Genomic DNA, 10,881 nt, shown 5'->3' on the forward strand with positions numbered 1-10,881 from the left:
TCTCCCATATTTCCCCATCAGGGTTCTATTCTGGTAGAGCAGATGCAGTGTAGCTGAGAATTCAATCCTCTCTGTAGCACTGATACTTCATGATTTCGTTGGACCCAACTGTGTCCTCGGCTTTTTCTTCGCTCCCGTCTAGGAGGTAACAGTCTGCACTGTTGCCCAGAAGTCCTCTGACTTTCATACATAACCTTTCCATGTGTGATCAGTCAGTCTTCACTTTGCATTGTCTTTCTCCGAAGGATTAATGCCCAGCAACAGCCAACCAAACCCATAGTTCTTATACTTACCAACTCATTTCCAGAATGCCAGGGTACGTCCCTCCTCTGCTTACTCCTTTGCAAGTCACCATGGTGAGGTTTCAGCAGTGACAAGAGCAGGGCAAGCTGGCACCTACCCTGCTCTACCTCCTCCCAGGGCTGGGGGCCTCTTGGCCAGCCAAATGATAAAGACGCTGCTCCAAAAGTGCCCATTAGAGCTGACTTTCCAGACCCCACCCAGACAAACTCCACACATCAGGTGACTCGGGAAGCAGACTCTCAGATGATATGAGAAGGGGAAAGCTCACTCTGGGGCGCTGTGTGATCCACATGTGTGAGAGGGGGAAGGAGGCAGAACTGGTAAAGGGAGATTTTGAACACAATGCAGCCCAGCAAGACTCAACCTCGGACAGAGAGCTGGGGAGCCGATGCTCTTCGTGAGTTGTTTTAAATGGAGAAGATTGACTTAGCCTTTGTACCCCCACTTCTTCCAGCCCTCTACTGTAGGTTGCCTTCTCGAAACAGGTGCAAATGTGGACAATACAGCTCTTTGAACTGAGAGAATGTTCGGGCGGGGGTCCACCCAGCTGAGACTTGCCATCTTCCAGCACGCCAGGGGCAAATATGGTGAGGTCTCTGCTCCTTCCTTTAAGATTACTCCATATATTTCCAAATTTTATTTGAATTTATTTATTCAAATATAAAAGCAAAAATGGGTCATTGCAGAAAGTCAAAGTATCTGAAGGTGTATTTACAGATCCAACCTCTATATCCAACAAACGATGTCAGCTGATATTGGCCCTGGGGTCCAGGTGGGCTGGATGGTGTTTGAAACCCTCCTGAGCATTAGACCCCATTTCCTTGTCTCCCCATGGGGTTGTCCAGCCAGCAGGTCTCCTGAGGTCAGGTCATCCTGAAGCCTCCCTCCTCACCTCTGTACATGGAGTCTTTAAGCCCTGTGCATGGAGCAAAGCAGGGCAGCCTTGCCTCTCACTGACCATGACACCTGTTCTCACTCCACTTGAGGCCAGGCTGACATTTGTCCCTATGACCCACAGAGTTTGGATTTGTCTTGGTCCAAAGACAAGGTCTCAGAGTCATCCTGCAGGACAGCAATGAGGAATTTCCCTGGGTCTGAACTACCTCATCTTTTGACCCTCTGTAAACTATGAGCCTGTTCCCTCCTCAGAAAGAGGGTATAGACCTGCCCCATGGGTGTGAGGACCAATTCAGTAAACCAAAGTTACATGTTACTGAGTGCTCATCCTCCCCATCTTTTCCCCCAAAAGGACCCCTGGCAGTAAAGAAGTGGTGAGTGAGATGAAGAACTTCTTACCCCAAACCTGCCTTGAGACTGAGTGCAGGGGAAGAGATTCATGAGCTTCAGAGCATTGATAAGCTTGAGTTGCTTCAGGGAGAGTATGTGGAGGCCCCAGGGAATGGACTCCTGGGTGACCCCTCTCATGGTGCCTGTGTCCATTCTTTTCCAGACCCAAGGCTATCTACTCCACTCCTGGTGGCTCTCATCCTGGGCCCAAAGCTGCTGCTGCTCATCATTGTCTCTGTCATCTATGCTCACAAGTAGCAAGGGCCTGACTGTAAGTAGTGGGTCAGGGAGGACAGGCCAAGGTCAGTCCCAGAGGGAGCAAAGTCAGGAAAAGGGGCAGACCACAGGTCACACAGGGCCAGGGCCCGACTGGAGTAAAGAGCATGTGACACACCTCCCTTGATAATCTCAGGAGTCTCAGGGATCCCATCTTCCTGAAGTGTGTGTGGTGGAGACTTTAGCCTATAAGAGCTGGGCAGGGTCAAAGACTTCAAAGAGTGTGCACCGAGTCCTAGGGAATCTGGGAAGGAAGTGGGCAGAGTGGTGAATGAGAGGCAGCTGGGTGGGAGGAACCCTTGGAGATCATCTCTAAGTTATTTGAGCACTGGGGCTCCATCAGGCACAAGGAGTCCACATTTAGGAGAATGCTGACAGGTGCCGGATGGCGGCTGTGAGGATGGTTCCTGCCTGACCCTCTGTGGGATACACTGGTGGGGATGGGGATGGGGATCAGGCCCTAAGGGAGGAAGGCTTAGGTGGCAGAGTTCTATATCAGGGGCTGCCTGTCCTCTCACAACAGGTGTCCCAGGAGGAAAATAGCACCGAGGATATAGGAGACACGGGCGGAACATTTCTGGAATAATGAGCAGATAATTAACTGTGAACATGGGTCCCACAGGTCCTTCCTTCCTCCCCTGCTACATGCCACCCTCAGACTCTGCTGCCTGCTCCATTCCCTGAAGGGCCCAGCCTAAGAGAAGGAACAACTAGAAGCTTCCACAATTCTGACCCAGATGCCTTGCTTCCCATGAGACACACCTGCCCAGAGCTCCTGCTGCTCCTTCTCAGGGTCCTTGATGCCCCCAGAGCTAGGTCTTCATACCAGGTCCTCAGCAGGGGCCATGGGAACTTGATCTGGGGACTGATGCATGGATCTCTGCCTGGAATGTGAGAAACAAGTCACATCTACACAGAGCAAGTATCTCTCATCCATCTCCTGGGGACCGTGACCATGAACTACACACTCATGTCCATGTTCTCAGGAGTTATTTCTGCCAAGCCCCAGCCTCCCCAGCCTTGGTGAGGTTCTCCATTTGGTCTTAAATAGAATGCATCCCATCCTGGTTTGCAGAGGAGAAATGATTTCTTTCTTCTTTGCCTACATGTGCTACTCTTCAGTCCCAGAGGGAAGATTCACTCCTCCCTGTGATGGGAACACTGCTCTTCTGTCCCCTTCATCCTTCCCAACCCCACTGCTCATGCACTCGGGCTGGCAGTCCAGAAGCCTAAAGCCATCCTTAACATTCTTTCTTTATATCTCACATTCAATTCTGCCTTCAGAATGCTGTGTCCAGTGGTAGGATGGTAAACGTGAAACAATCCACTCTCAAAAAGAAAAAGAAGCCTGATTGGTAGTGCTTGTGGACTTCTGTGATGTCAACACTTCCACCGTGACCAATTACAAGCTAACGGTGTTTAACAACTCACTTGTAAAATTCCTGAAAAGCTCTCAGGAGTGAGTGCAAGGCTCCTCCCACACTCCAGTGAGCTCCACCCAGAATCTGCGCACTGCTCACTCCCAGGGCTGCTCTCTGGTCTCAGCCAGCAGCATTCCTTCATGGACTATTGCTTTGTCTCTAACAGGCTCTCCAGTTTAAGCCACAGTGATTCTATGGAAATGGAAGTCAAACGTGTCTCTCCTCTGCTTCTTGCCCCTATGAACCTGTGTGGCTCATCTCTCCCTCTTTCAAGCTCTGCTGACATGTCACTTTATTAAAAGTCCCTTCCATAAACCACCCTACATAAAATATCAGTTCTTCTCTCTCACCCTCTGTTCCCATGGCTCATAACCTAATTAAATTGTTTCCCTAGAACTCAGGATTAGCTGACATGATAAGTGGAGGCAGTGCTCATGTTGCGCAATAGTGCAGGACAGAACAATGATGGTGTAGCTGAAACCATGCAAAGTGATCTCAACAATAAGCAGGAGAATCACGATTTTCTGTGAGTTTTAAAAACTTTTTCAAAACACAGAAACTCTCCAACTGTCAATTATGAATGATAAGAAAATTAAAAAAACAATGGAACCATATTTATTTGGTATACTATCATTTCACATATTAGAAACACAAAGAAGGGAAGCATTTAATTTTTTTGTAAAGACTCATCAAGAATAGTTTGCACAGTGCTTACCTTCTTCTGATCACATAGTTGGCCATATAGACCAGCATCAGAATTCCCTCACTCCAGTTTCAAATAGGATCAGCATCCAACATCCCATCCCTTGCACTTCCAATGTATGAAATTCTTACGTTAATTTGAATATTTCTGGTGTCACATCCTCTGGGACAATTTCACCCTCCCTCCCCATCATATTCTTCAGTGACGTGGTAAGAGTGCCTCACTCTGCTCCTCTGGCTGCATATCCACACTCTGGGGACCAGCATCCCGGTCACCATTCCCATGGGAGCTATGCCTTCATGAGCCCCACTCACATTCAGTTTGAACTTCACCTCCACTCTCATCTCTTCTCATTTCTACATCCCACTTTCTGCTTTTTGCCAATTCCCTTTTGACATTATTCACTTTTGTACAATGTCACCTGGGCTCCTCGCTGGGAGACCAGGAGACAACAAAACCACCTGCATTGCTGTTTGTGGGAAAGTGAGTAACAGAGTCACAGAGAACGACCACTACATGCTTTGAAAGATGTGATGCTTACTTATGGGGATAAGCACCTGTTAGTCATATAGGGATTGGTAGCCTGAAGAAGAACTGGCAGAAAGTTTGTACTTCATGCAATTGCTCATGGAAAATTACTCCGTGGTAAATGAAACTGGAATCATGTGTTGGGGGACTGATGTTACTTAACTGACCTATGGCAACAGACATTCGTGCACATCAGCACCATGCAAACTGAGAACTGCCTATTGTGTGTGCTTGTCTCTTCCTCAAATAGGATGTGGACTCTGACAGAGAAGGGACAGTCTGTGTCCTCAGTTGTCAGAACAATGACGGCCATGAGTTTGGCCATCACATTTTTAAAACATAAATTGGGGAACAATTCATTGCAAACAGCAGTTTCTACCAGATGTTGGGTATTAAAATACCATTTCACTTCGTTCAAAGCTAGTACATGTACCTAAAACCGTTTCATTTAATACTACTCTCTCTTCTTTGTGTTTAAAAGTTCTAGCAGAGCTTCATATCCTCCAGAAAGTAAGCAAGTGGATATTCAAAAAACAAAACAATAACCCACTGATTGAACTCTGTCAAACAAATACAGGAACCTCCTGGAAGAGCTCCCAAAGGCTAAAGTGCAAGAGTTTGAGCAAAAAATAAGTAATGTAGTATGTCTGGTTCTGCTCCGGTCTGAATGTTCTTGTTCCCACAAAATTCAGGTGTTAGAACCCTCAAGCCGACGTGATGGTGTTAGCAGTTGCAGCCTCCAGAAGGTGAGGAGGTCTTAAGAGCTCCACCCTCGGGCGCCTGGGTGGCTCAGCTGGTTAAGCGGCTGCCTTCGGCTCAGGTCATGATCCCAGGGTCCTGGAATCGAGTCCCGCATCGGGCTCCCTGCTCAGCAGGGAGCCTGCTTCTCCCTCTGCCTCTCTGCCTACTTGTTCTCTCTCTCTCTCTCTGTCAAATAAATAAAATCTTAAAAAAAAAAAAAGAGCTCCACCCTCATGAGTGGGATTAGCCCTTATAGAAGAGGCTCCCAGGGCTCCCTAATCACTTTGGCCACATGAGGACACAAGGAGAAATCTGTGTAAGGCCCTCTCCCAACTGGGCTGGCTCACTGATCTCAGACTCCATCCTCCACAACTATGAGCAAGAGCTTTCTTTTGTTTATTAGCCACCCAGTCCGGGATATGTTGTTATAACTGCATGAATGACTAAGACCGATTATAATCGCTCATATAAAATAAATATCTTTGAGCCCCTATTGATATAAATTAATAACTGAATAAATTAATAAATTGAGGAGAAGAAAAAATGTCCTGTGCAGAAAAGTCCCAAATGGTCTATGTGGATATTTCGCCCTAAGGAAGGGATCTTAATTGACCACTCCTGGAGTGTAGGCACTTGTCGTGACTCCCCTCCAAAGAGGACAGAGTGGAAAGGAGGAGAAAAGAGTAACTACAGAGGGGACACCTGACAAATACAGTGCAGTCAGGTGATCATGAGTTCACCAAAAATCATAAACCACTGCCACAGTGTGGATCCTGGATTGAGGTGATGAAAGGGGCACTTTTCCTCTGTGACCTTCCTCCCCAACCCCATCACCTCAGTCTACTTATGAGATAAGGATCCTACAGATTGAAATGAGGCACATTCCATGATACAGGTGAGCAGCAGTCCTCAAAACTGTCAGGCCATCACAAGTCAGGAATGTCTGAGAAGGTGTCACCGCTGAGAGGAGCCTACAGAGACATCACAAGTAAATGTAATGTGGTATCCTGCATGGAATTCGGGAACAGAAAGGGACATAGGGTAAAAACTAAGGAAATCCTTTCAGGACCGAATTTATTTCTCCAAAGTTCAAATGTTGAAATCTGAAATCCAGCGAGATGGGATTTGGAGGTGCGGTCTTTGCAGATAATGAGGTCATGAGGGTGGAGTCCTCAGGAATGGGATCATTGTCCTCACAAAAAGAGACAAGCCAGCCAGCTCACCCCATCCACCATGTGAGAATACATGTAGTTGGCAGTCTGCAATTGTAAAGAGCATTCTCATCACAATCCAAGCATCCTGGCACCCTGATCTCAGACTTCCAGCCTCTGGGACCTTGAGAAGTAAGTTCCTCTTGTTTCAAGGCATCTGGTGTATGGTGTTTTATTATAGTAGCCCAAGCTAAGACAAAATCTAAATAAACTATAGACTTTGGTTAATAAAGATGTACCAATATTGGTTCATTAACAGATGTACCAAATTACTGTAAGATACTAATAAGAGGGAAAACTATATTCAGCTATATACTGGAACTCTATACTATTGTCCCAAATTTCGTGTAAATGTAAAACTCTTCCAAAAGTAACTCTAGAAAAAAAAAAGTCAACATCCTGTCCTCAGCTCAATGTCTGCCTCTTATGCCCCCTTGGGGGACAATGCAAAGTAATGTGTGGTGGAGATTTTTCTGTTTCTATACCCAGGTTTTATGTCACTTCACAAGTCTGAGGTTCCTTCTTTTCTTTCCTCTGTCCTCTGCTAGAGCTCACTCCAGAGCCAGGCACTCAGAGATTCGTGAAGAAGCTGCTTCTTGGTGCCCCCATGATATTCATCCTAAACGTTTCCAATTAGTAAAGCCCAGGTGAGACCAAGTGGTGTCAGAGAAGCCTGGGTCCCTGGTTGAGGTGACGTAGCTTTAAGATCTCAGTGGGGGATGCAGTTAATTCATGTCCTGAGCCCAAGGACTTGAGGTGGAAGGAGCTGTGCAGAGGGTGGTGGAGGCTGTGATGCACCAGGCCTGAGGAGATGGCTCTCAGTTGTCAGCTCTCTTTGGGATGGTCTCAGTTGAGCAGAGCCACCACGCCCAAGGTCATGCCTGAGAAACTTCCACATCCAGTGGCTCATCAACATGGGGATGTAAAGGTTCAGCCTCTCACTCCAGCCCAGGACCAGTCTGAAGGAACATCTTAACACCACAGCTCCATGGAAGATCGGCTGAGGTCTTTTTTGTACTTCATGGGAACTCAACTTCTTCTAAACAATCCTACTCCCTTCTCCCTTCTTCCTTCTCCCTTCCACCACTGGATCCTAAAGCACTCCCTGAGAATGACCTGCTTGTTAATATTCATCTCCGTGACGGTTTCCCAGGGAACCTGATGTGGAAGAGAGAGGCTGTGGTGGGTACCAGAAAAGGTGGGGATCCTTTTGTCTCTATGGGCCAAGCCAGTCATGGGAGGATGGATTATTTATACTACCACACCAGATATCATATACTACATACCAAATATATATGCCATATACCACATACTACCCACCAATTCCATGTCATTTAAATATAAAACATACCATATACCACATGCCACATGTCATATACTATATAGCATATACCATATCCCATATGCCAAAGAGTTTTATACACAAGAGCAATGAAAATTCAAAAAATTGTGTATGCCAGCAAGGCATGAACTCAAATCTGTGTGTAGACCACCCCCAATGAAGTAGAAGGAAGGGCTTAAAACAGGGAAGAGAAGTTAGGTGTAGCCTATTAGGAAGTAATAGTTTTTATTCATGCAGGAGATGATGATGGAGATGGTGACATAGATTCAAGAGGTATTTAGGAGGTAAAACTAACAGTACTGGGTATGGGACAGACACGAGTGGACAAGTGAGGGTGTAGAACGTGGGTCCCTTCTTCGCTTGACCAAATGCGCAGAGGATTGCCACATACTGAACAGCATGTAAGTGGGGAAGAGAAAGTCCAAGTGCTGCCTATGAACACAGTTTTGACTATTTGAGCTATACAAATGAAAATTTCAAGGTTAAATAATATGTAGGTCAGCCTCCAAGAAGTGAACTCAGGATTGGAAATTAATTTCATCTGGTTACAAAGTCAGGGCTCTTGACCATCAAGGCACTAAAAATCCCAGGCTCTGAAGAGTTTAGAGTTTCATGGCAGGTGTGAAGTCCCCTTAAGTTGTGGGGGAAGGGTAGGTTGTTGGAGGCTGGTGGAAAGATCCTATCCAGCTATAAACAGGGGCCATGGAGGGCTTCTCAGCATGGAATTCCTCATCCCAGAGCAATGTGATAGGATGGTGACATCACTGGGGGAAGGGAGTCTTCTCATCCCCCATAGGCAGTTTGGGGCTGCTCTGCATTCTCCTCTTGTTCTAACACTTCTCCTGGCCTTAACATCCTGTTGATCCCTAAGAAGATATGGGGCTCACAAGGAAGCAATACCAAAATAACCCTAACAGTCAGTACCTGACTACGGACCTGTGGACATTAAAGGGCACTGGCTGAGTGTGGGCTGAGAGTCCCTAGACATAACCTTTGTGCTTGGACAGATCCCATTCCAGAGGTGAGAGAGAATGAGGCCAATACACTGGTTCCTCTCTCTTTCTGAGGTCGTTTCTCAAGTACCTCCACTCCCTCCTTCCAGAGCTGGCCCCAGACCCAGCACAGAGAGCAGAGGCCACCCTCACCTTCCAACACACAGCGTGTATTGCTTTCCTTCTTGTAGAGTGTTCCCCCAGCCCCACTTTCCCTGTAGCCCCCGCCATCCTCTAAATCACAAATCATCACCATCTCCAAAACTCTAAGCTCTTTCCCACACCATGTCTCTGGGCCTCTAAGTCAGCAGGTGTATAGGATGGGGAGACCTCAGATAGGATGAGGCTCAGGAAAGAGCACAAGCCTATGGATGTCATGCCCTTGACTCTGGAAGTCCCAGGTATTTCAAAGAGCAACTTCTGCACTTGTGGTCTCCTTGTCTGTGCAGTTGGTAATCTTGAAGAAAAAGCGTTGCAGTCCCATGGTCCTCTCTTCTCAATCACCTTCCACCGACATGATGGAGGCAGGGAGTGTCTTCTCTCCTCAGAACACAGAGTTGTGGGCCTCTCCAAGACAACACTCAGACAACACTCAACACCACAATGATGCCCATCTCTTCTTCCCACCCTGCCCACCACTTTCATCCCCGCTGTGGACTCTGCTTCTAGGATTCACAGGTAAGCGGGCTCAGGTTTGAGGTAGGGACTCCCTCATGCTTGTTTCCTGTGTTCTCCTCACCTGTTTACCTAGAATTTCTTGGGGGAGAATTTCTCTGTCCTAGCCAGAATTTATAGAACTAGAGTGGAAGGGCTCCCAGCTCACAAATCTTCCAGTGTCCGTGTCTGTTCAACACCCTTTTGTTGACGGAATGGACACACCCCCATGGTCGCAGGTCTGGTCCAGCACACACATTACAGCTCTCTTCCTCTCCCCCTCTACCCAAACAAAGATTCTGTCTTTTTAATTTATTACCACCAAACAGATGCTACCTCTCAGTGGAGAAAAAGTGTTGGATAACATGATATTATGAAGGAAGAAAAGAATCCTCAATGTTTCCATCCAAACATAATCACTGTTAAAAATTAGCACAGGTTTACATGCTCATGGAACATTGGCTGGAAGTGGTCACTAAAGGTCTCTCTGGGCCAGTGATGGAAACTGAACCCTGCACGGTCTCCAGAGAACTAAACAGTCCTGCCTCTGCTTGCTGAAAAAGCTAAACAAGCACGTGGAGTCTCTTCCCCAAGGCCACTGGTCCATGTTGGCAGAGGCTCTGAGTCCCAGTTGCCAAAGCAGAAGGCTTGAGGGATTCAGATCAGATGAAAGAGGAAGCCAAGACCATTATCTGAGTAAGGAAGGAGGAAGAAACCTTAGATGATTTAGAAAAGAGTAAAAACTTTTGAGACACCCAGACCCATGGGAGCATGTCAGCAAACATTTACAGAAGAATTCATACCAATTTTGTACAGTATCTCCCAGAAAATAGAGGAGGAAACACTTCCCTACTCATTTGATGAGGGCATTATTACCTTGATAACAAAACCAGATAGACTGTATATTAAAAAGATACCTAGAAACCAATACCTCTCATGACTCTAAATGTAAGAATCCTCATAAAATTTTGTCAAATAGACTTTCACAATGTGTAGTTATATAACATGACTAAGAAGTATTTATTGTGGGTATGCAAAACTGTTTCACTGCTTAGCAATCAATTATTGTAATCTATCACATCAACAGGTTAAAAAAGAAAAATTGCGTTATCATATCAGTTGATGCAGAAAAAGCAAGTGAGAAATCTAAAACCTGTTCATGATGCAAACACTCAACAAACTAGACATAGCAGAGAATTTCCTCAATTTGATGAAGAACATCTACAAAAAAATCCCTGCAGCTATCATTATACTTCACGGCAAAAGACCAAGTTTTTTATTTTTCCTAAGATAAGGACTGAGGCAAAGATGTCCCTTCTCAGAACTCTTATTCAACATAGGACTAGAAATTGTAGGCGAGAGAAGGACAGGAAGAAAGGAAGGAAAGTGAAGGAATGGAAAGGAAAGGAATGTACATTGAAAA

General features: G+C 46.1%; 2 long non-coding RNA genes across 3 annotated transcripts; both read left to right on the forward strand.

Moving 5' to 3' along the window:
• Positions 1-6: 6 nt before the first annotated feature.
• LOC112819658 (uncharacterized) lies at positions 7-4,941 on the forward strand. Of its 2 annotated transcripts, none has more exons than XR_003206942.1 (3): positions 7-522; positions 1,754-1,861; positions 2,489-4,941. It is a non-coding gene; the product is annotated as an uncharacterized lncRNA (long non-coding RNA). The 2 variants fall into 2 exon arrangements; XR_003206943.1 differs by lacking the exon at positions 7-522 and adding an exon at positions 529-895.
• Positions 4,942-5,483: 542 nt separating this feature from the next.
• Positions 5,484-10,875, forward strand: LOC112819660 (uncharacterized). The gene is made up of 3 exons (XR_003206945.1): positions 5,484-6,602; positions 9,254-9,482; positions 9,788-10,875. It is a non-coding gene; the product is annotated as an uncharacterized lncRNA (long non-coding RNA).
• Positions 10,876-10,881: the final 6 nt, after the last annotated feature.

The sequence above is a fragment of the Callorhinus ursinus genome, unplaced genomic scaffold, assembly GCF_003265705.2.
Source record: "Callorhinus ursinus isolate GAN/ISIS: 27379988/994484 unplaced genomic scaffold, GSC_fseal_2.0 scaffold1688, whole genome shotgun sequence".
NCBI classification, from domain to species: Eukaryota; Metazoa; Chordata; class Mammalia; order Carnivora; family Otariidae; genus Callorhinus; species Callorhinus ursinus.